Source organism: Suncus etruscus, chromosome 6 (assembly GCF_024139225.1).
Source record: "Suncus etruscus isolate mSunEtr1 chromosome 6, mSunEtr1.pri.cur, whole genome shotgun sequence".
Taxonomy (NCBI): domain Eukaryota; kingdom Metazoa; phylum Chordata; class Mammalia; order Eulipotyphla; family Soricidae; genus Suncus; species Suncus etruscus.
In genome coordinates this window covers 54,455,718-54,479,174 of record NC_064853.1, presented here as the reverse complement: position 1 = coordinate 54,479,174, position 23,457 = coordinate 54,455,718, and the positions used below count along the sequence as shown (strand labels likewise).

Here is a 23,457-nt window from a genome sequence, read left to right as displayed (position 1 = left end):
CCTCCCAGCCCAGAGGAAGAGCTGGCCTCTGGCGAGGGTCTCTGAGGCAGCCGTCCAGCTCTGACTCCATCAGTATCCGGAGATAATGCAATGGGGAGGGTCTGGAACTCACAAACCTGCCATAAAAAGGCAATCTCTGTCATAATGGTCAGAATAATGTTACTCTAACTTAGACAAATCGAGTGTTAAGTTGTTACATTGTAAGGGGCGCCTCTGCAGAGAGTGAGCTGGGGAACAGTCGCTGGCCTGCTTGCTTGGCCTTCCAAACTCATTTGCTCATTGAGACACACAGAAACTGGCTAAGTTAGCAGGGGCCTTGGTTTCCCATTTCAAAAATGAGGAAACTGAGGCCTGGGAAAAGGATGTGACTTACCCATTGCCTGACTTGCTCTCTGCCTGGTAGTCAAAACAAGCTTGAAGCCCAGGACCAGTCTCCATGGTCCAGAGATTGTCCATCCAATTTGATTTTTTTGTTTTTTGTTTGTTTTTGCTTGGGGCCACATCTGGTGATCTTCTGCACTTAGAAATCACTCCTTCTGGACTCTGGGAACTGACTATATGGGGTGTCAGGTACTGGACCCAGGTCAGCCAAGAACCCTACACATTGTATCATCATCACGCTGGTCCCTCAGTTTGAATTTTTAGCCAACATTTAACATGGAGAGGTTTTGATTTTTTTTTTTTTAACAGAGAAATGCTTTTATTCTGGCTTCTCCAAAAAGTCAGACCATCTGGGCCCACATTCCCGCATGGCCACTGGTGACTGGAGTCATGGAGTGGCTGCTCTTCACACAGTATGTGCCAGTGGTCAGAGCTCAGGGTAACTCGTACCAGCTTGCAGTGCCTTCCTTGCCAGCCCCTGGAGGTGCATTTAACCCCAGAATCTGCCCCAGCTCTTTCTGGTCTTCATTGAATTCCTTCTTCTGCTGGGGCCTCGATAAGATGAAAGGGTGGTACTGGGTGGTACTGATCTCCCCTTCCAGTCCAGTGCAAGGCTCTAGGTAAAAGGGTAGGTAAAAAGTGGTGAAGAGGGGCTGGAGTGGTAGCACAGCGGTAGGGCATTTGCCTTGCATGCAGCTGACCCAAGATGGACGCCGGTTTGATCCCGGGCATCCCATAGAGTCCCTGAGCAATTTCTGAGTACAGAGCCAGGAGTAACTCCTGAGTGCAGCTGGGTGTGGCCCCCCAAAAACAAAACAAAACAAAAAAAGTAATGAAGAGTAGAACCTGCTCCGTGGGCAGTGGATAGATTTTCTGTTGCCGTGTAATAAGTCACCTAAACCTTTTTGACTTAGTACCACAAGGATTTATGATTTCTCCTGCTTGAGGATTGGTTGGGTTCAGCTGGTTGCTTGTTCTTCTCTGGTATGCCAGGGTATATTGCCAGGCTCTCTACCTTTAAGGTCCTGGGAGGGATAGCTGGAAGGCTGGGCTCTTCATGTGCCCCAAGATGGCTTTCCCCATTAGCAGTCTAGACTGAGCTATTTTCTTGGTGGTTTCCTGGCTCCCAAGAGGGTGTCAGGGAAGCAGCAGGACATCTTGAGACCTTGATTGTAATGTCACTAAATATCCGCAGAAGCCAAAAACAGGCCTCCAAGCCAGGAGGCTTCCTCCTCCTCAGGCTTCCTCTTTTGGATTCCAGGAATAGGAAAACAGAACAAAACAAAAACAAAAACGAAACGGGCTTCTGTGCAGTCATGAAGGGCAAAGGTGAAAGACAAAGACAAAAATTAATAAAGGAACCATTTAAGGGAAGCCCCATTGCTTTCTCAATGGATTTATCCAACAAGATGAACTGTATGGGAGATGGAGGTGATTCAGTAATGGCTACAAGTCTTGCATCTTGGGGTCTATCCCTGGCACTGCCAAAAAAAGAGAAATTCTACTTGTCGTTGGGTGTGCTTCTTGGAGCTCCTGATTCCCACGATACTGTTCAACATATGCTCACTCTGCATATGTGCTCTGGGCCAATATGGGGGGTTCAAACTTACCTACCGACCACAGGCCCCCTTTAGAGGCAGGCATAGTGGTTTGGTGCTTGAAAATGGAAGATTGTTTGGGGTCGTATTTGGAGATGAACAGCCTGGGAGAGTATGGAGTAGGTGGGGCAACAAGCCCAGGGAGCACATCCCCCAACCTTCCTCCCTCCCTGCCTTTGTTCTCCCCTCCCATGAGATGTAAAACACAGCCCTTCACCTGTGTGGTTCTACATGCTTGCAAGGTCTGGGAGGCACCAGATAGGTATATGCCATGAAGGAGCCTGGCCCCAGATGGAAGGTGGCAGCCTGGGGCGCTAGGCTTTCCAGACCTGCTTGGCATGCGATTGCTGGTGGGAAGGAGACTGGAACTGGTGGGATTAAATTTTGAGAGTGTGCCAAGGTTCCATTGTGACCTGGAGCAGTTGTATGACCTTCCATCCCCCAGGTTCTGATTCCTCCTTAGTAAGTTGGAGATCATGATTTTAGCCATCTCAGGAGGCTATTCCAAGGAGTGACTGTTTTTCACTCAGCTACAAAAGAACCTGTAAGGCTGGTGTGCAGGGAAAGAGCTGAAAGAACTGGAGAATGTGCCTTGCTTGCTCAAATGACCCTGGAGTCATCTGGACCCTGAGCATGACCAGATATAACCACTTGGCCCCTTGAGGAGTCCTTCCCCCCACTCCTCCCAAAGAATCTCTAGGTGTATGTCTAGAGCTTGTCATTGTAATCAAGGCCCTTGGAGGAGTTGAAAGCTCTGGAGAAGGCTGATTCATGTATAGCCTCATCCAGTTGCTCTGGCGTACAAAGTCTGGACCACAGTTTCCCCATACCACAAAGAGATATTATAAATGGTGGTGAGTGTGGATGGGGACCCCGAAAACTGACCTGAGTAGCAACTCCAAAGACAATTGAAGACACACTATGAACAACTCATAGTCATATTCTGGGCTAGAACTGAGGCTTATCTTTGCTGACAGAACAGAGAACCAAGCCAATGCTGTATAGATAATAAATTACCCAAGTCCCAGCCAGAGAGCCCTGGATTTGAGAGCTGCTCTGGGCTGTATGAGGGAAGCTGAGCATTAGGTCATGTCATACCTCAGGAGGAGTGGGTGCTTTGCCTAAAGAAGGCAGGTCTCCTCCCTCCTGCCAACATTAGAAAGTTCTGCTATGGAAGTGGGAGAGGGAGAACCCTGTTTCTAAGTGTTTGCCTAACTTGTTCTAAAGTACAGTGTAGGCTAAGCCACACCATACTTGCTGGCTGGATTGGACTTGATAGCTGGCGGTGTGTAAGACCTAGAAGGGTGTTTGGGAAAAAAATAGCTTGGGGGGCCAGAGAGCTAGACCAATGGGTAAAGTGCTTTTATGCATGTAATCAACACAGTTTCCACTCTCAGCATCACATATGGTCCCCTGCTGAGCACCACCAGGTAAGACCCTGAAACCAAAAAGAAAAATAAATGGCTTAGGGCTTGTGAGTTCCTTATTTCTGATGGAGAAATTTGGGATGTGACTCCCCTAAAGTTACAGAGAGGCCACCCACCTCTGAATTGGGGAATCTTTATTTCCTGTCACCATCCCTGCCTGGCTCATGAGTCCCACCATATAGAACAATCAGGAATCAAAACCCAAAGCTGCTTCTTTTGCTTGGTCTTCCCTTGGGTTCTTCTTCATTCAGAGTTGGAAGAATGGAAATCACGTGTTCAAGCAGAAATAGGCCAGGCTACTTGCTATGTGTCCCCTCTGGTCCCAGCCCCCCTACCTCACCTCGTTGAGCCCCAGTTTTTCCCACCTGAATGAAGATCTGTAGGGAAGGCTCCCTGGAGGAGACCACTTGGACACATGAAGAGCAGCAAGAACTGACTTTCTAGGACAGCATCTGCAAAGTTCCAAACTTGAGGCTGAGGGGCACTGAACTTGTTGGGGAGCTGGAGAGCCCCAGGTGGTTGAGAATGGGGCCTGTCAAGCACCGGGGCGGGGTGCAAACTGCCTGGCCCCAGCAGGAAGAGAGCACAGGGTCAACATTCCCATTATGGCGACGACATATGTCCGCAGCACCAACTTGTCACTTGGCCTGAGTCCATGGGAAGCCGGAAGGACAAAAAGGCTCTGAAACGTGTCAGTGGGGAGAAAGCGGCTTAGCGCACAGTGGGATGTGTCCTGGTTGAATGGGGCTTCTCCGCCCCTCGCGGGGAGGCAGGGCCTGGGAACAACCTCAGCCAGAACTTGAGGGGCCTTTCTGGAACCCACGAAAGACTGGGGCCCAGGGGCTCTGTTTGAATCAGGGCCTCGGCCCAGCCATGCTCTTGCCTGTCCCCATCACTGTCAGCTGTCACTCCTCAGGGCCTCAGATGACAGCTCCTGCAGCTCTGGTGGGCATGGTCACAGAACTTCTGAATGTCAAGGAGGCCTTGGGCCTGGGCTGTCATGCCTGCAGGGCTGGGCCTTCCCATTGATGGGTGGCTCTGGAGCTGGAAAGATGCCTGAACCCAGGGACAGAAAGAAGGCTGGAGATGCTGGGCAAGGTTCCTGGATGCAAGAGATGGGCTATGCAGATCCTGCTCTCTTACTTGTCCACAGGTCACCTTGGATGAGTCATTTGCCCACCTCAGTCAGGCTTTCTCATCATCAAATGAGTGATCTCATCATCCCCAAATGGGGTTTTGGGTTTTGGGGGCTGAAAGGAAATAATGTAAGAGTGGCTAATGTTTACAGAATGTCTCATTGGCTGCTTCCTAGCCTGTGGAACGATGTGTACTGGTGTGTTTGAGGGACAGAGGTCTCAGAAATAGAATACATGTGTCACCACATGTATGAGGTGCCAAGTTTGATCCCTGACAACATAAAAACTGAGGAATGTCAAGAGTTGAGAGAAACACAGGGAGCTTGTAGGCATGGTAGGCTCTGGGTCTAGGTGTGATTACCTGCACCTTATACGCTAGAAAATTAAAGCTTCAAAGAAGTGAAATAATTTGCCTATGGTTCTTTGGAGCTAGAATCTCCTCTCAGATAAGCTTACTTAGGCTCTTTCAAAAAAAAGCACCTACCTTCCTTCCTTCCTTCCTTCTTTCCTTCCTTCCTTCCTTCCTTCCTTCCTTCCTTCCTTCCTTCCTTCCTTCCTTCCTTCCTTCCTTCCTTCCTTCCTTCCTTCCTCCCTCCCTCCCTCCCCTTTCCTCCCTCCCTCCCTCCCTCCCTCCCCTTTCCTCCCTCCCTCCCTCCCTCCCCTTTCCTCCCTCCCTCCCTCCCTCCTTCCTTCCTTCCTTCTTTCCTTCCTTCCTTCCTTCCTTCCTCCCTCCCTTCCTTCCTTCCTCCCTCCCTTCCTTCCTTCCTCCCTCCCTCCTTCCCTCCCTCCCTCCCTCCCTCCCTCCTTCCTTCCTTCCTTCCTCCCTCCCTTCCTTCCTTCCTCCCTCCCTTCCTTCCTTCCTCCCTCCCTCCTTCCCTCCCTCCCTCCCTCCCTCCCTCCTTCCTTCCTTCCTTCCTCCCTCCCTTCCTTCCTTCCTCCCTCCCTCCTTCCCTCCCTCCCTCCCTCCCTCCCTCCCTCCTTCCTTCCTTCCTTCCTTCCTTCCTTCCTTCCTTCCTTCCTTCCTTCCTTCCTTCCTTCATTCCTTCCTTCCCTTCCTTTTTCCCTCCTTCCCTTCCTTCCTCCCTCCATCCCGCCTTCTCATTTCTTTTTTGCTCAGGGCTTACTCCTAGCTCTGCACTCAGTGTCTGACAGACTCTGGGGACTATATATGGTACCAGGGATCAAGCCCAGGTTGGTTGTGTGCAAGGCAAATGCCCTCTCTCTCTGGCCCCACATTTCTTCCTTTGATTTCAAACATGCTGGGAAGCTGAAAATATGGTAAACAATTCTATATCTTTCCCATCTGCTCGGCAACTATGAAAATTGGTTGCCATGTTTGCTTTCTCTTTGTATCCTGTGTTTGTCTTATTTTGTCATGAACCATTTGAATGTAAGCTACAGAGAGGGACAAAGAACTCACGTTAACTGAGCCTTCACCCATGTGTAGCTAAGGCTCGTTTATTAAACCATCAGGTTTATTTATTTTATTATTATTTTTAACCCCCTTCTTGTTGAGATGATGATGATGGGATAGCATATACATCTAACTATGGTGCTTCCACGACACTGCATATCAGGATGAGGTGCTCACACTCAGCCATGGTGCTCTCTGGGGTTCAGGCAACTTTAGCTCTGTTGCACATAAGCTTGCTAGAGGTTACATTTTTTTTTTTTTGTCACACCCAGCAATGCTAAGGGGTTACTTCTGGCTCTGCGCTCAGAAATTGTTCCTGGCTGACTCGGGGGACCTTATGGGATGCCGGGAATCGAACCATTGTCTGTCCTGGGTCTCTGCATGCAAGGCAAAAACACTACCGCTGTGCTATCTCTCTGGCCCCTAGAAGTCACATTCTTAGTTGAGGCACACAAGTTAGGGCTGTAGTGCTCAAAGAGGGGTGGGGTTACACATCTTTTATGTGTGCAAGTTACACAAACCCAGCTGTAAAGGGGGGGGGCAGAAATCTCTTTGAGGAAGCAGGGATCAGATAGCAGAGCTGCCAGAACATGCTCTGCACATGTGGGACACTGGGTATTTGAGCTCATGACCACATGCTTGCTAGGCAGGTGCTCTAAGTACCTGAGTCCAAAGGTTCATTTTTTTTTTTTGGAGGGGGCATACCCAGCAGCACTCAGGGGTTACTCCTGTGTCTGCGCTCAGAAATTGTTACTGGTAGGCTCAGGGGACCATATGGGATGCCAGGATTTGAACCTGGGTCTGTCCTGAGTTGGCCATATGCAAAGCAAATGCCCTACCACTATACTATTGTTCCACACACACATCCCTTTTTCTTTTTGGTCTCAAAAGCTCATTTTGAAAAGTATAACTCTTATTTTTCTTCTTTAATTTTTGTTTTGGGGCCATACCTGGATATGCTCACCACTCACTTGTGGTGCTCAGAGGATCGTCTGGGAAAGATTCTGGAGATGGCACTTAGATTGGCTGCATCATTTTTTTTTTTTTTTTTTTTGGTTTTTGGGTCATACCTGGTAGCGCTCAGGGGTTACTCCTGGCTCGATGCTCAGAAATCGCTCCTGGCAGACTCAGGGACCATATGGGATGCTGGGATTTGAACCAATGACCTTCTGCATGAAAGGCAAATGCCTTACCTCCATGCTATATCTCCGGCCTCAAGGGTTCGCCGCATCCTAGGCAAGCATCCTACCTGCTGTACTGTCACTCCTGCCACAAAAGTGTGATTATTTTAGATCACTTTGACACACAGTAGGACTTAAATATTAATTGTAAGGGGGGGGGATAACTGATATTCCTTACTGCTACCCCAGTCCTTCCCTTTCAGTACCTCCAGTACTTTCTTTAATCCTTACTATGGTGTAGGAAGGAGCTGTTATGATTTCTTCATTTTCAGCAGAAACAAGAGAAAGTCAGATTAAATAATTTGTAGCCACTTGTAAAGTTAGGTTTGCCTCGGTTTAACACAAAACCTGTCCCACAAAACTTTTTCAGAGTTACCCTTGTTGCAGTCACTGGAATATAATACAGGGTAGCAGATAGCAGCCATCTCCTCAGTACAGAAGGACATGAGCCATTTCTTTCTGGGTATCCAAGGGAAATCATAGAGACTGGTGAACCTAGATAAAATAGGGACTATTGCAAGGTGTCTGCCTTGCAAGCGCTAGCATAGGACGGACAGCGGTTCGATCCCCCGGTGTCCCATATGGTCCCCCCAAGCCAGGGGCGATTTCTGAGCACATAGCCAGGAGTAACCCCTGAGCGTCAAACGGGTGTGGCCCAAAAACAAAAACAAACAAAAAATAATAAAATAAAATAGGGACTATTTCAGGGTTCATAGCTAACTATGTGCTTGTGAGAACTTGGGCCTCTGCACTTTTAGACTATACCATTCTAGTTCTTCCTTCGGCAGCACATATACTAAAATTGGAATGATGCAGAGAAGATCAGCTTGGCCCCTGTGCAAGGATGACTTGCAAATTTGTGAAGTGTTCCATGTTTCTTTTAAGAAAAAGAATATACCATTCTATTATTTGTGTGTCCCTCTTGCCTGGACATCTTTTTTTGTTTTTTGTTTTTTTTTTCGTTTTTGGGCCACACTCAGTGACACTCAGGGTTTACTCCTGGCTATGCTATCCAGAAGTTGCTCTTGGCTTGGGGGACCATATGGGACACTGGGGATTGAACTGAGGTTTGTGCTGGTCAGCCACATGCAAGGCAAACACCCTACTGCTGCACTACCACTCCAGCCCCTGGATATCTTTTTTATTGTCTCTCATTGGTGAATTCCTGCCCTGAATTCCTAAGAGCAACCTGAATCCCTCCTAGGTGTCTCTCGATGGCCCCTCCACTTCTGTGCACAAGACTAAACCTCCTGTAATGTCCTTGGTAGCCTATGTTCTTGGTGGCTATTGAGATGTTTTTCTATTTTTGTTTTCCTCCTGACCACACCTGGTGGTGCTCATGGCTTACTCCTGACACTGTGTTCAGGGGTCACTCCTGGTAGTGCTCAGGGGACCACATGTGGTGCTAGAGGTCAGACCAGGGCCAGCTGTGTGCAAAGCAAGTGCCTTAACTCCTGTACCATCTCTCTAGCTCCAAATGTTACAGGATAGGCCATATTGTACTGTGTGTCTATATGGCTACTTTCCTCCCAGCACTCCTGAGTGATCTTCAACCTCAGCTTTATCTAGATGAAGTGTATAAAATTTTAGTAGTGTAAAATTGGTTATGTAGGGCTCAGTTGAACACTTGCAGGGGTGTTTGAGTGATTGATGGTTGGGGATCCAAATGGCTAGAAGATGAATGCCTGCATAGTTCCATGACTGGGTATTTGATGAATGATGGGCAAGTTGATGGTTGATTGTGTAGATGGATAGATAAAAACTGAATAGATAATAGATAAACAGATGGATAGATGAATAGTTAAGAATGTTTTAAACACTTGTGGGATTGGTATTGGAATATTGTATGTCTGAAACAACTCTATTATGAACAACTTTGTAAATCACAGTATCTCAATAAAAGGTTTTTTTTTTGGTGTTGTTTTTTTTTTTTTTTTTTTTTTTTTTGGTTTTTTGAGTCACACCCGGCAGTGCTCAGGGGTTACTCCTGGCTGTCTGCTCAGAAATCGCTCTTGGCAGGCACGGGGGACCATATGGGACACCGGGATTTGAACCAACCACCTTTGGTCCTGGATCAGCTGCTTACAAGGCAAACGCTGCTGTGCTATCTCTCTGGGCCCTAAAAGTTTTTTTTTTTTTTTTTAAAAGATGGTTTCAGGGCTAGAGTAATAGAGTGATAGTTCATTGGATAGGGTGCTTGCCTGGCACATAGACAACCTGGGTTCAACCCCCAGTACCCCATATGGTCCTTGAGCCCCACCAGGAGTGATTCCTGAGCATAGAGTCAATAGTGAGCCCTGAGCATTGTCAGGTATGTTCCCTCACCCCCCCCACAAGAAAAAGACTTTCGTGATGAGGACAGAGAGATAGGACAGTGGATAAGGCTCTTGTCTTGTAGGCACTTGACCTGGGTTCAACAACTGACATCCCTCTGTTCATATGATCCCTCAAACTTGCCAGAAGTGATCTCTAAGCACAGAGCTAGAAGTAAGATTTGAGCAAGTCAGGTATGGCCCAAAGCCAAAAAAAAAAATTATTTCATGAAGATTGCATGTACTGGATGGATGTATGGATGGTTGAATGGATGAATGGATGAATAATAGCAGAATTATTGCATGTTTTAGATAGTTGGGTATATAAATGGATAGAAAAATGAATAAGTACCAAAATCTAGAGAGAAATTTTTCCCCTAAGATTTCCTTTGGTATCTGAACTGTGATATTTCTTGTTCTCCAGTTTTTGGCTCTGTAAAGAGCTGACAAACGTACACGTCCCAGGTTTTGAGAAATCCTCTGAGCCGTTAGCTATGAACTTGCCAAAGTTTTTGTACGGGGGAGTTCTGGAGAAGTTGGCCAAAGTGAATTTTATGAAGAAAATCCTATTTTCCCATTGACTTGCTCCTACTTTGAGAGATGTGTTCCTGCTGTCAGGAGCTTTTGATGCAGGGACGGGTGACAGGTGGGGGAGGAACAGGACCCCACCCCACCCTTTCAGCAGCCCCAAGTACCCACCCCCTTAGTTTGAGAGAAGCCCAATACTGGCCAGAAACAGACATTGGAGCTGAGGGGATAGATGTTGCATCTGGTCCCAGCAGCCTCAGCTGCCAACAGGACGCCATGCTGTTAGATTCTGGGACAATTTGCTCAGTCTCCTCTGACTAATCTGCTTCTGTTCATCTGTTCATATCATTCCTTACCATAATCCAACCCCATGTCCATCTCCCTGTTCATGTAACTACCCATCCATCCATCCATTCATCTCTCCACCCACCCACCCACCCATCCACCCATCCATCCATCCATCCATCCATCCATCCATCCATCCATCCATCCATCCATCCATCCATCCATCCATCCATCCATCCATCCAGTTCATCCCATATATTTCAATCCATCCATCCCATATATTTCCTTCCTTCCTTCCTTCCTTCCTTCCTTCCTTCCTTCCTTCCTTCCTTCCTTCCTTCCTTCCTTCCTTCTTTCCTTTTACTCCTTCCTTCTTCCTTCCTTCCTTTTACTCCTTCCTTCTTCCTTCCTTCTTTCCTTCCTTCTTCCTTCCTTTCTTCTTCCTTCGTTCCTTCCTTCCTTCCATTGTATATGGAAGTTTACAGGACACAAGGATTATAGAGAATTAAACTGACACCCCAAAGTCAGATGTCCCAGGGGCTCAGGGGAGTGGCTTAGTAGAGCACTATTTAATGGACATGAGGTTAGATCCCTAGCACTGATCCACATTCTGACCATGGTCCTTACAACACAACCAAATTTGTGATTTCCAGCATGCAGCAGCCTGTGTGAGTACCACACCTAAGTGTGAACCCAGTTAGAGTGAGAATCCAATAGAGGATTAGGATCTCTTTCCTCTCCTTCATCTCTTTGCCTTGCCCTTATTTTTCCTTCTCCCCTCATTCACATCATCAAAGCAGCCTCCAATTGCTGAATCCCTGTTATAGTGCGAAGCACCATAGTTGATTTAAAAAATGTTCCTCAGGGGCTGGAGAGATAGCATGGAGGTAAGGTATTTGCCTTTCATGCAGGAGGTCATCGGTTCGAATCCCGGCGCCCCATATGGTCCCCCATGCCTGCCAGGAGCAATTTCTGAGCCTGGAGCCAGGAATAACCCCTGAGCACTGCCGGGTATGACCCAAAAACCACAAAAAAAAAAAATGTTCCTCAGTAACCCTGTGTATAGTCACTAATACTCACTTTACAAGGTATCACAAAAAAGTAGGTTCAGAGATATGAGTAATTATGATTAATATCTACCTGTATATAGGAATTACAGGTAGTAATTTTGGGGGCCAGGGTTGCCTTCTAGTGATGCTCAGGGGTCTCCGGGGTCATTCCTGTTGAGTCTTGACAAACTGGGTCACATAGTTCAATGCTAGAGCCCTGCAGTGTCAAAATGCACCAGGGCTACCCCAGTAATGCTGGGGGTTGGGGTCTCCAGGGCTTTAGGGCAGTGCTTTCATAGCCATGTAATACCAGGTTCTTATTCTTATTGGCACATACACAGTATCACATTGACCACTGAGTGTGCTCCCAGATGAAAATGTTTTTGGCTTCTTTGGTTTGTTTTTTGGTGGTGCCAGAGGTTGAGCTTCTCACATGTGAGACAAGTAATCTGCCAGCTCATTACATCCCAGCCATCAAGGACTTGGAGTTTGTTGATGGCAAAGTGGTTTCTTCCAGCCTGGACCAGTGGGAACCTGTATTGGCTAAGTAGAATTTTTTGACACACAGTGAGTAGAATGAAAGGCCTCATTAGTTCAGGGCACAGCCTGAGCAAAGGCCTGAGGGCTGAGAAGGGGCAGGTTGGCAGATGCCACAGAGAAGGAAAGAAAGTATGACCAAGAGCAAAGGACCTGAGATAGGCAGAGTAGCTGTGAGCTTGTAAGAGGCTTGAGTGACAAGTGGCTGCCTTTGAACTGGATTTTGGAGGCTGCCAGGGCCACAGAAAGCCCAGAAGAGTTTTGGAAGGAGGCCTTGAAGTATGAGGCAGGAATTGGAGCAGGGAGACTGAGGACCAGGAGGGGCTGCGGGGATCTGGCCTTAATTATGCCAGACTCTGGGTGCTGAGCATCCTAACCATGCAGCCTCTTGGGCTATGATAGGAAGAAGGACACCAAACATCAGGGAGAGGGAGAAGAGTGGTACAAACCAGCAGAAAAACTGAAGCAGTGGGAGAGCACTGCTGCCTGACCCCTTTCTGTTTTTGTACCATTCAGTCCCCTGAGATTGCTTCAGGATCCAGCCTACCTTCCCACATAGAACCAACATTCCAGGAAAGGTTGCAGGTGACTTGTGAGGCCTTAACTCTTTCATTGCTTAGATAACCCAAGCTGTACCGAAAGAACTTTCTTAGAATGCAAAACACTAGTACTGGGATATTGGGAAACTGAGGCCCAGAAAAGGGCAGCACTTCTTTAAGGTGCACAAGCTATTTATTTCCTAGCCTAGATCTGTAGCCTCTGTAACTCTCAGACGGGGCAGCCGTGTAGTCTGAGCTGCTTTTTCTAGGTATGGAGACTTGGGTGGGCCATTTTATACCTGCTTTAGGCCCTTTGAGAAGGAGGAGAGATAAAATCATTATCACCTATTATTATCCCTGTGAGATGGAAAGTTTATACAGCAGGGATTTTTTTTGTATGGTGCATAAATATTTTATTTATTTGCTGTTGTTTTGTTTTTTAGGGTCACACCCAGTGACCTCAGGGGTTACTTCTGCCTCTGTGCTCAGAAATCTCTCCTGCCTGGTTCAGGAGACCTTATGGGATGCTGGGAATTGAACCAAGGTTGTCCTGGGTTGGTCTCATGCGAGACAACGATCTACCGCTGTGCTATGGCTCCTGCCCCATGATGCATAGTTAGTGCTTATTAATCAACAAATGAGTGAGTGAAAGTGTGTAGGGATGAGATCAGCTGCCAATTATAGTCTCCTTGCAAAGGGTTATAGGTCATTTACTTGTAGAATGTGCTCAATCTTCAGAACTGTCTCCACCTTCCAGGTTAAAAAAAAAAAACTGAGATTCTAAATGATTTGTCTCTGGTCTCAGATTTCCAGGAGATGGAACTGGGAGCAAATTGCTATTCTGTGACCCTGCAGACTTCAGGGCTGCTGGTGGTCACAGAACTGAAGGAGCCAGGGCCTCAGAATCTTAGGGCTTATTCTGAGATCACCCCTGGCTGGGTATCCACTGTGCTTTGTCCTCTCATCCCCCACTCCCCTGCCTTGGTCCTCAGTTCTTTTTTTGTTTGTTTTTTGGGTCATACCCGGGGGTGCTCAGGGCGTGGGGTTTGAAGGGGTGTTCAGAGAACTCATCTGTGATTGCAGGGATCAGGGATGGAAAGTGGGTGATTGACTGGCCCTATTGCCCTGGTCTTGCTCCCTCACCTCCTGCTTTTCAGGCTTGCAGAAGAAGCCAAAGATGTGGGGGTGGGGAGAACTCAGTTCTCCCTTAAGAGAACCCCCCTTAGGAGACTCCCTTGGCATTCATGATGTGGAAACATCTATCTATCTATCTATCTATCTATCTATCTATCTATCTATCTATCTATCTATCTCCTATCAATCTATTTTGTTTTTAGGGTCACACCTGGTGGCGCTCAGGGGTTATTCCTGGTTCTTTGCTCAGAAATCGCTCCCGGCAAGCACAGGGGACCATATGGGACTCCGGGAGTTGAACCAACATCCGTCCTGGATCGGCTTCATGCAAGGCAAACACCCTACCGCTGTGCTATCTCTTCAGCTGGGCCTCAGTTTTTACCTCTGGAAAGCTGTAGACCTTTCCTCTGACTCCTTAGGACCCTTTTCCATTAGGGACAATTGAAGACTCCAGATTAACCTGGCACTTGTGAGCAGCCCCTGTCCCTGGGGGGCACTCATTTTCCTTCCTTGACTCTAGCCCCACTTATTGGCCTTTCCACCAGCCTCCCAAGGCACACAGAATTGGCCTCCAGACAGATCCACTGATGGCAGCCTCCTGCGGCCCATGGAAGGGTGCTCTGCCCTTTCCCCAACGGCCACCGTCCTGAGGTGTGAGGCTCCAGCTGCACGCCTCGGGCCGGGCTGTCGCTCTGTCTGGAGCGCTGCTCGGAGAAACAAACACAGCTGTGTTTATTCCAGAAATTACACATCCTGATAATCTGCTCACTCGGGGTAATGCCTCCCAGTTAGGATCACAGGGGGAGTCGTGCTGAGTTTCCTGAATTTCTGGGTAGATTGTAATTTTCCGTGATGACTGTGCTGGCTGGGTAGACCTTAGCCAGCAGAATGACCTCCACCTGTGGACTTCAGTTCTGACGGCAAAAGGTGTGCTCACCTGGATCTGAGATGCTGGGAGGAGAGGAACTCTCCAGACAGGGAGTCTAGAACCTGAAGCTCCTTTATCCTGGCCATGCTGGTGGAGAAGGCACAGAAACCTAGATTGGGAGAAAGTGGCCTAGGATAGAATGGAATGGCAATCCAGGGATGGTTTTCTCTGCCACATTTTCATCATGTCCTTTTGCCTTTACCATAGAGACCTGCTCTCCCATGACCCCAAACCCTTATTTGACCTTGGCCATTGCTTGTTCTATGGATCCTTCCCTCCATCACCTTGGTTTATCGGCAATTTCAGCCTTACTGCTGTTTGGTTCCACATGCTCTCGAGGTCTGCTTCCACAATAGGGCCTTTGCATTAACTGGTCCCTCCACTCTCTTGCCATGGAGACCTGTCTTAATGCATCCTTACGTGGCTCTGTCTCTGGGCGACACCTCCTTAAAAAAGGTGGTACCTGCTGAGACCACCCTGGCACACCATTCACCACCAACTGAGACATGCTTCTGCAGCTGTTTCCTCTACCATCACCTGCTCCTCACCAGCCTCTGGGGTTTCGGGGAAGGGCTTCCAAAGCCCCACAAGTTCATCTTTTGTGGCATGTGTTGTGGTTTCAGAAAGACGCCTGTGTGTGTTTGGTTGTCTCATTCTCTTCCTCCTAGAGGGCAAGATTCTGTGAGCGTATGAGTGGCTCTGTCACTGGGTTCTCGGCCCAAGCAGGGTGCCAAGCCCATCATAGGTGCTCAGTAAATAGGTATTGTGGGAGAAATGAATGAATAAAGGAAGAAACGGTTCTCAGGATAAGCAAGAGGAGGCGATGCTCTGTTTGTTCTTTTGGGTGACAGTTGGCAGAGTGGTGTGACATCCGTCATCTCCCCTTAATTGAACAGACTGGTATTGAAGCCTGCAGGGGCTTGGCACGGGGCCAGGCTGGAGTGGGGGCAGGGCAGCCGAAGCACATCAAGCATCAGGGCCTTCCTTGCCATCAGGAACTTACACGCCCCAAACACTCAGCCCTAATGGCAGCAGGGAGGCTGCTAGGATGGCTCAGCTCTCCTGGACAGAAGAGGCTGCTGGTAGAAAGAGGTGGCTAGGAGCAGAGTGGGGACAAGTAGGGGATCACACAGGTCCAGTGAAGATCATATTTGATGATTATTCTCCAAATGGGGAATCCCTGACCTCAAGTTTTTTTTTGTTTTGTTTTGTTTTTTTTTGGGGGGGGCCACACTCATTTGATGCTCAGGGGTTACTCCTGGCTAAGCACTCAGAAATTGCCCCTGGCTTGGGGGGGACCATATGGGACACTGGAGGATCGAACCGTGGTCCTTCCTTGGCTAGCACTTGCAAGGCAGACACCTTACCTCTAGCACCACCTCACCGGCCCCAGACCCCAAGTTTTTTTGGAAAGGAGTTTGGGCCACATTCAGCAGACCTCAGTGGTTACTACTCCTGGTTCGGAACTCAGAAATTACTCCTCGGGGCTAGAGTGATAGCATGGCAGATAGGTTGTTTGCTTTGCATGTGGCCGACCTGGGCTTGATCCCCAGCATCCCATATGGTCCCCGGAGCCTGCCAGGAGTGATTTCTGAATGCAGAGCCAGGAGTAACCCCTAAGCACCACTAGGTGTGACCGAAAAACAAGAACAAAATGAAATTACTTCTCACAAGTTTAGGAGACCATATGGGATGTCAGGGATCGAATCCTGGTCAGCTACATTCAAGGCTAATGCTCTATCTGCTATGTTTTTGCTCTGATCTGAGACCCGCAAGCTTTCACCCATGTGACTGAGACAGTACCATGGAATCTGGGGGCCTGCCCTACCTGTGGATCTTGCCTTCTCATGGGAGGATGATGGTGCCTGAGCAGAGGAAGTAGATAGTAGGTGTCTTCAGAATAGTGATGGAGGGAGACAGTGGAGCCCTGGGGAGGGTGTGGCAGGCAGAGGGCACCATCAGAGCAAAGGCATAGAAGCAGGAATGTGTCAGTAGAGAAGGAGCCAGTCTCCAGGCAGGGGATGGGGTTTGAAGGGGTGTTCAGAGAACTCATCTGTGATTGCAGGGATAGGAATGGAACGTGGGTGATTGACTGGCTCTATAGCCCTGGTCTTGCTCCCTCACCTCCTGCTTTTCAGGCTTGCAGAAGAAGCCAAAGATGTGGGGGTGGGTGGAACTCAATTCTCCCATAGGAGAACCCCCCTTAGGAGACTCCCTTGGCATTCATGATAAGTAAACATCTATCTATCAATCTATCTATTTTGGGTTTTGGGTCACACCCTTTGGTGCTCAGGGGTTACTCCTAGCTCTGTGCTCAGAAATTGCTCCTGGCAGTCTTGCATATGGGATGCTGGGATTTGAGCCACCGTCCATCCTGGGATGGCTGCATGCAAGGCAAACTCCCTGCCACTGTGCTCTCTCTCTAGCCCCTATATTTTTATTTCTAAAGTAAATTTTTTATGGAGGAATAGAGTTCCTGACAGTGTACTGGCATCCCTGGTCCATGCTGGACTGTTTTTGAAGAGTAGGAAGCAGAGTAACTCACTCTTTACTGGGTGACTTAAGGTGTATTTCTGCCTTGATGAGTTGAGGTTTGTCTGCTGTAGACCAAGAGGGTAAGAAGAGCATCTCTGCTAAGGCCAGATGATCTCCTGGCCACCATCTATGAATGTACACATGATAAGCACCTGCTGAGATCCTAAGAACCTGTAGATGTGACTACATCTCCTTCCAGAGTCTCTATGGGGGATTGGGTTAAGCTAAAACCTGTGTGAGACTTTCTGTGATTAAAGAAAGCAGGGGCCAGAGAGATTGAATAGCAGTTAAGGATAAGGCCTTGTACCCTGGTTAGATCTCCAGCATCCCATGTGGTCCCCTGAGCCAGGCTTAAACACAGAGCCAGGAGTAAGCCCTGAACACCTCTGGGTGTGGAGTCGCCTCCAACAAAGAGAAAGAAGAAAAAGAAAACAGCACAGAGATTATAGTTTATCGGCATCTGTAGCTACTCAAACAGCTTCAAGGGTTGGTGCTGGCTCTTACAATGACCAAGGACAGTACTTTATCCCTGGGGAAGATTTCTCACCTGTACAGCAGGTTTGGGGCTGTCCCAGGAAGTGCTCAGTAAACAACTATTTTCCCTGCATGCAGGCAGAACTCTCAGGCAGAGCCAGGAACCACTTTTCTAGGCTGTACCGTGACATAGGCCCAGCAGAGTTTGTTTTGTTTTTGTTTTTGTGCCACATCCGATGATGCTCAGGGGTTACTCCTGGCTATGCGCTCAGAAATTGCTCCTAGTTTGGGAGGAGCATATGGGATGCCGGGGAATCGAACCACGGTTCATCCTAGGCTAGCGCTTGCAAGGCACTTGCAAAGCACCACTGCTCCAACCCCAGAGTTTGAGTTTGCCCAGTTTCATTCAAAGCAGTTCATCCTTGAACCTCAGTTCTTGGAGCCTGGCCCCTCAAGAGCTGAGGCCCCTGAGACAATATCCTCAAGATCAAGGATTCTTTTTTTGTTTGTTTTGTTTTTAGGTCATACCCAATGGTGCTCAGGATTTACTCCTGGCTTTGCTCTCAGGGATCACTTCCAGCAGGGTTCAGTGGACCATATAAGGTGCCAGGGATCAAATCTTGGTCAGATAAATGCAAGGCAAGCATCTTCCTCTTGAGAAAGACATCCAGAGATGTCTCTGCCTCAATCTTACCTTTATTTTTATTTATTTATTTATTTTAGGCCACTCCTATTGAAGTTCAGAAATAACTTTTGGCTTTGCACTCAGGAGTTACTCTTGGCAATAATCATAGGACCATATTTGGGGTGCTTGGGATAGAACCCAGGTTGGCCATATACATGCAAGGCAAGCACCCTATCTACTCTCTCTCTCTCTCTCTCTCTCTCTCTCTCTCTCTCTCTCTCTCTAGCTTTCTTTCTTTTTCTTCTTTTCGGTTTTTTTTTTTTTTTTAAGATTTTGGTGACACCTGGCAGTGCCCAGGGCTTCATCCTTACTATGCTCAGGAATCACTCCTGGTGGGAGTTCAGGGGACCAACATGGTGTAAAGGATTGAACCTAGATCTGCCCAGGTGCAAAGCAAATGTCCTACCCACTATACTATCTCTCCAGCCCCCTTATCTTTATTTCAAATAATTTTTTTTTTTGGTTTTTGGGTCACACCCAGCAGCGCTCAAGGGTTACTCCTGGCTCTGTGCTCAGAAATCACTCCTGGCAGGCTCAGGGCACCATATGGGATGCTGATTCAAACCACCGTCCTTCTTCATGCAAGGCCTTACCTCCGTGCTATCTCTCCAGCCCTCAAATAAAATTTTTACAGCATTCACCACCAGTGATGTGAACCTCTAGGAGCAAGAAGTGAGACTTGTGGCCTGAGTACATATGTGGCCTGAGGACCAGATGTACCATAGTGTGATCTCAGACTGTGGAGTCAGACTCTCCTCTGTGGTCCAGGGGCTCTGCACATCCATCTGCACGGGGGTGAGAAGACTAGCCTCCAGGGCTGTTGCATGGATGAAATAAGAACTGGTTTGGAAGAACTCCGAGGGTGGAGTTCAGCACATACTGCCTCCCTTCCGGCTTCATGTGTAGGCCAGTTGCTTCCCCAGAGTGAGAGCTGAGGGCTGCAGGGGCCTGGGAAAGGTGAAGGGGTGTGGAGAAGGTGGGAGACAGCATTTGGGGAGGGTCTGGGGAACACAGAGGGCAGCTCCAGTAGTTCTCTTTTTATTTTAGAGAAAGGCTTTCCTCCCATCTTCTTATAATTATGAATAGTTTTGAAATGCTGTGTGGAAATAAAAATAGTCCGTTTCTATATGACCTCATTTCATTCCACATTTTGAGGGGGGGAGGAGTGGAAGAGAGAGGGAGGGAGAAGGAGAGGGAGAGAAAGAGAATTAGATTGAATGAGAATTAGAATTTAGGTCTTTTGTGTCTATGCTAGAGAATTCATATTTCCACATGGCAGGTAAATATTTGGGGCTCCCCTTTAATCTTCTGACTTGCAGTGGGTTGGCCTTGGGGAGGTCAGGACCTCCAGCTGCCTGGCAGCTCTCTGCAGCTGCAGCCAATCCCTAGGTCCACACTCTCTGGGACTCTCCCAGTCTTGAGCTGGACATTGCTATAATCACCTACAGAAGATAGGTTCACATGGTCTTCACCAATCACCTACAGGAGGTAGGTTCATGTGGTCTTCATCTATCCTAAGACCTAACATGTCACTCACTCAAACCCAGTAAGCCCCTGTTGAATACAGATGAAAATACAGATGAAGCCCAGAAACTGAGGCTCAGAAGCCAAAAGATATGCCCAGATGAAATTTTCTGAATTCCTAGCCAAGAATGTGCATGTTGTCTGAATCCCTTTCTTCAGTTTGCCTTTCAGTCAGCCCCTTTATATACAGACAGGGATGACCTGCAAGGGCAGAGGACCTGAAAGTCTGATGCTAGGAAGGACAAGGAGTAGAACCCTGTGCTGGTGTCCCCTCAGAGCAGTCAGCTCAGGCTGTCACCTGCCCAGTGCTGTGCCTCAGTTTCTACTGATGTGGGGCTGACCTCTTAGGGTCAATAATTTTGAAATAATAAAAGGGAATCTGGAGAGATTGTCACTCTAATCTCAGTCTATAAGTGGTGGAGTTGGAAGTCACACTCATGAGCTGCTTACTCCTGAACCAGGCTTATGACTGCTCCATAAGGCAGACAGGACTTGCTTGATGGGCTCAGACCTAGGAATTGCACCCTGGAATCCATACTCTTGGCTTCCAAAAACAAAAAACATGCAAGATCCTTTGAGAGAGAAAGAGAGAGAGAGAGAGAGAGAGAGAGAGAGAGAGAGAGAGAGAGAGAGAGCTAAAACTTTGACCCTGGAGGCCAAACCTACCTATTTTCCTTCCTTCCTTCCTTCCTTCCTTCCTTCCTTCCTTCCTTCCTTCCTTCCTTCCTTCCTTCCTTCCTTCCTTCCTTCCTTCCTTCCTTCCTTCCTTCCTTCCTTCCTTCCTTCCTTCCTTCCCTTTTTATCCCTTTCTTTCATTTACAATACTGTTAATGATGGTTCCCCATGTACATAATTCCAGCAGCACACTCATCACCAGAGTATCCACTTCTCTCCCTTAAGGACTCCAATTACCCTCCCTCTCAAGCCCTTCTCCCACTAACTCAGTTGTACACATCATTTCTCCCATGTATATCTTCAGTCCTGCAGATGAGAAAGATCATTCTCTATCTGTTCTTTTCTTCTGGCTGACTTATCTAAGCATGATACCCTCTAGTTCCATCTATGTTGCAGCCATTTTCTGATTGTGTCCTTTCTAAAGGCTGTATAGTATTTCGTTGTGTATAGACCTCAAATTCCTGATCCATTTATCTGTAGTTGGTATTTGGATGATTTTATATCTTAGATCTTAGAGGTCATGTCTCTCTTGGGTCCTTGAGCAAGGACTTGGGGGTAGGGCAGTCCCATTGGCATGGGGTCTATAGGAAATATGAATAGCTGCCTCTGGAACAGGTCACTTGCCTCCTGTCCCATACACACAGTTGTAGTTGACAAGATCCTTCTACCTCCCCAATCTCCTTAGACAGATACCCCATCTTCAGCTGGAGAAAGAAAGTTCCAGAGATGTGTATATTTTAAAAGAGTGCCTGGGTTCCAATGTGTTCTTTTGCTGTGGTTCATTTATTTTCCAAGGGGTGGGTGATGTGTTTGGGCTACAACCTGCAGTGTTCAGAGGTCTTCTGGAAATGTTTGGGACTATGGTGCTGGATTTAAACTGGGTCCTCCTGCATGCAAAGCTTGTGCTCCAGCCTTTTGAGACATCTCCCCTGCCCTTTGCTGTGGTCTTGCCTCTTTGGGACTATGGGAGCCTTGAGAAGCCTTGAAAGCCTTTGAGCTTCCCACGTCCCAGAAAACATGCTTTTCTGTAGTGCCAGGGCTCTGCTGTTCCCAGGTCCCAGTGGTGGCAGTAGCATCTTCAAGCAACTGCTCAGCAGTGGGAAGGCTGTTGGCTGCTTGCTGTGCTTAACCTGGTTTCTGCTTCTGAACAAGTCTGTGAGGTGGGCAGAGGCACTCTCCAAGTGCCCCACCACAGCTTGAAACTTCTCTGTTCCTCCATTCTACAAATTCTGCTTTGCTATTGTTGGTTTTTTGTTTGTTGGTTGGTTTGTTTTTGGGTTTGGGGTCATACCAGCCAATGCTCAGGCATAACTCCTTGCTCTGCGCTCAGAAATCAATCTTGACAGGCTTAGGGGACCAAATGGGATGCCAGGAATTGAACTCAGGTCACCCTTGTGCAAGGCAAATGTCCTACTCATGTGCTATCACTCCACTCCTATTGTTGTTTTTTTTTAAGCCACACCTGGCTGTGCTCAAGGCTTACTCCTGGCTCTGCACACAGGGATCACTCCTGGTGAGTTCTAGGGACCATATGGGGCATTAGACATTGAACCCAGGTCTCCCCTATGCAAAGCAAGCACCTTACCCACTATACTGTCACCCCAGCCCTGAGATACTACATTTGGTGGTGGTGGTTGTGCTCCACAACTGGTGGTATTCAGGGACTATTTCTGATTCTATAATCAGGAGTGATTCTGTGCTTTGGGATACCAGATGTGGTATCCAGGATTTGATGCCCAGAGGTTGTCTCTCCCTTCCTTCTTTCCTTCCTTCCTTCCTTCCTCCCTTCCTTCCTTCCTCCCTCCCTCCCTCCCTCCCTCCCTCCCTCCCTCCCTCCCTCCCTTCCTTTCTTTCTTTCTTTCTTTCTTTCTTTCTTTCTTTCTTTCTTTCTTTCTTTCTTACTTTCTTTCTTACTTGCTTTCTTTCGTACTTTCTTTCTTTCGTTCTTGCTCTCTCACTCTCTTTCTTTCTTTCTTTCGTTCTTTCTTTCTTTCTTTCTGTCTTTCTTTCTTACTTGTTCTTTCTTTCTCTCCTTCTTCCTTTCTTTCTTTCTTCCTTCCTTCCTTTCTCTCTCCTTCCTCCCTCCCTCCCTCCCTCTCTCTCTCTCTCTCTTTCTTTTTCTTTCTTTCTTTCTTTCTTTCTTTCTTTCTTTCTTTCTTTCTTTCTTTCTTTCTTTCTTTCTTTCTTTCTTTCTTTCTTTCTTTCTTTCTTTCTTTCTTTCTTCTTTCTTTCTTTCTTTCTTTCTTTCTTTCTTTCTTTCTTTTCATTGTTTGTTTCTTTCTTTCTTTCTTTCTTTCTTTCTTTCTTTCTTTCTTTCTTTCTTTTTCTTTCTTTCTTTCTAAGGGTAATGTAGCCACAGAAGCCTTGAATAAGTAAACCCCAAGACCCTCTAAGTGAGAGCATCCAGAGAGGCAGGTTTTTAGTTCCTTGGGTTGGATGAGGTTGGAGAAGAGCCCTCTCTCAGCACATGTGAAGAGCTGTGCCTAAGCAGGATGCATTTGACTTACATGACAGTAGCTTGTCATCTTTACCTCGGCCCAGCCCAGTTGTTCTCAAAGGCTCTACACCAATGGTCCTCAAACTACGGCCCGCGGGCCACATATTGTATTTATTCCCATTTTGTTTCTTCACTTCTAAATAAGATATATGCAGTGTGCATAGAAATGTGTTCATAATTTTTGTTTTTACTATAATCTGGCCCTCCAACAGTCTGAAGGACAGTGAACTGGCCCCCTGTTTAAAAAGTTTGAGGACCCCTGCACACCCATTTGTGTGGGACTGAAGGGATAGTCCTCCCTGTGGGGACTTGATCAGGCTGTGGACTTATCAGTATCCCACTGTCCCCACCTGCTTAGCCCCCTACAGAGCACCAGGGTGGGGTTGTTTCAGACACTCATAAATTCTGTCAATATGTGACCCTGGACAGGAAGCTTTCTTTCTCTGTATCTCAGCTCCCCACCAATGACACACAGACCCTCAAACAATGCTGAGAGGCTCAGAGCACCACCCAGCAGAACAGAAAAGCCTTGTTAGGAGGGGTGGGTACTAGGACACAAAGGCTGAGTCACTAAAGGGTGGAATGTGGTGTCTGTGAGGGGGACTGGCCAGGATGACA

The 23,457-nt window shown here is 47.6% G+C and overlaps 1 protein-coding gene and 1 non-coding gene across 2 annotated transcripts in view; both read left to right on the top strand.

Moving 5' to 3' along the window:
- EPHB2 (EPH receptor B2) overlaps nucleotides 1–23,457 on the top strand; it is a 211,737-nt gene that overhangs the window by 8,800 nt on the left and 179,480 nt on the right. The gene's annotated exons all lie outside the window — the stretch shown is intronic.
- LOC126013179 (U6 spliceosomal RNA) lies at nucleotides 7,910–8,016 on the top strand. The gene has a single exon (XR_007497506.1). It is a non-coding gene; the product is annotated as a U6 spliceosomal RNA (small nuclear RNA).